We start from the raw sequence: 1,608 nt of genomic DNA, 5'->3' as shown, positions 1-1,608 counted from the left end.
CAACAATGCAAGGAAGGTTCTTGGTGACTTTACAGCACCTACTCCCGACTTCTATGGGAGAAGCATCTCTATTCCTGCCATTGGAGCAAACAACTTTGAGCTTAAGCCTCAATTAGTCTCTCTGATGCAACAGAATTGCAAGTTTCATGGACTTCTATTAGAAGATCCTCATCAGTTTTTGGCTGAATTTTTGCAAATCTGTGACACTGTTAAGACCAATGGATTTGATCTCGAGGTCTACAGAATTATGCTTTTCCCTTTTGCTGTAAGAGACAGAGCTAGTATATGGTTAAACTCACAACCTAAAGACAGCCTGAACTCTTGGGAAAAGCTAGTCAATGCCTTCTTAGCTGAATTCTTTCCACCTCAAAAGATGAGTAAGCTTAGAGTGGAAGTTCAAACCTTCAAGCAGAAGAAAGGTGAATCCCTCTATGAAGCTTGGGAAAGATACAAGCAATTAATCAAAAGGTGTCCTTCTGACATGCTTTCAGAATGGAGCATCATAGGTATCTTCTATGAAGGTCTGTCTGAGTTATCCAAGATGTCATTGGACCATTCTGCAGACAAATCTATTCATCTGAAGAAAACGCCTGTAGAAGCCCAGGAACTCATTGAAATAGTTGCAAATAACCAGTTCATGTACACTTCTAAAAGAAATTCTGTGAACAATGGGACAACTCAGAAGAAAGGAGTTCTTGAGATTGATACTCTGAATGTCATATTGGCTCAGAACAAATTATTGACTCAGTAAGTCAATATGATTTCTCAGAATCTGACTAGATTGCAAGCTGCATCCAGCAGTAATAAAGAAGCATCTTTTGAAGAAGAAACTTATGATCCTGAGAACCCTGCAATGGAAGAGGTGAATTACATGGGAGAATCCTATGGAAACACCTATAATCCTTCATGGAAAAATTATCCAAATCTCTCATGGAAGGACTAACAGAAGCCTCAACAAGGCTTCAACAACAATAATGGTGGAAGAAATAGGTTTAGCAATAGCAAACCTTTTCCATCATCTTCTCAGCAGCAAATAGAGAACTCTGAGCAGAGTCGTTCTGGCTTAGCAACCATAGTCTCTGATCTATCTAAGACCACACTAAATTTCATGAATGAAACAAGATCCACCATTAGAAATTTGGAGGCACAAGTGGGTCAGTTGAGTAAGAGAATTACTGAAACTCCTCCTAGCACTCTCCCAAGCAATACAGAAGAAAATCCCAAGAGAGAGTGCAAGGCTATAACCATGACTAACATGGCCGAACCTGGAGAGAGTAAGGAGGACGTGATTCCAGTGAGAAAAACCTCATGGGATGTCCTCTGAACGAAAAGAAGTTCTCCTTTGAGGAACCAAGGGAATCTGAGGCTCATACAGAGACCATAAAGATTCCATTGAACCTACTTCTGCCATTCATGAGCTCTGGTGAGTGTTCTTCCTCTGAAGAGGATGAAGATATTAATGAAGAGCAAGTTGCTAAGTACCTGGGAGCAATCATGAAGCTGAATGCCAAGTTAATTGGTAATGAGACTCGGGAGGATGAACCCCCCTTGCTCACCAATGAACTGAATGACTTGATTAGGCAGACATTACCTCAGAAGAAACTGGAT

The 1,608-nt window shown here is 40.7% G+C and overlaps 1 non-coding gene across 1 annotated transcript; it reads right to left on the bottom strand.

Annotated features, from left to right (window-relative positions):
* Positions 1 to 379: 379 nt before the first annotated feature.
* Positions 380 to 487, bottom strand: LOC112773943 (small nucleolar RNA R71). Its single transcript, XR_003188462.1, has one exon. It is a non-coding gene; the product is annotated as a small nucleolar RNA R71 (small nucleolar RNA).
* Positions 488 to 1,608: the final 1,121 nt, after the last annotated feature.

The sequence above is a fragment of the Arachis hypogaea genome, chromosome 18 (assembly GCF_003086295.3).
Source record: "Arachis hypogaea cultivar Tifrunner chromosome 18, arahy.Tifrunner.gnm2.J5K5, whole genome shotgun sequence".
In the NCBI taxonomy this organism is placed as follows: domain Eukaryota; kingdom Viridiplantae; phylum Streptophyta; class Magnoliopsida; order Fabales; family Fabaceae; genus Arachis; species Arachis hypogaea.
Note: the sequence above shows the minus strand (reverse complement) of the source record. Positions and strands in the feature narration are given on the sequence as shown.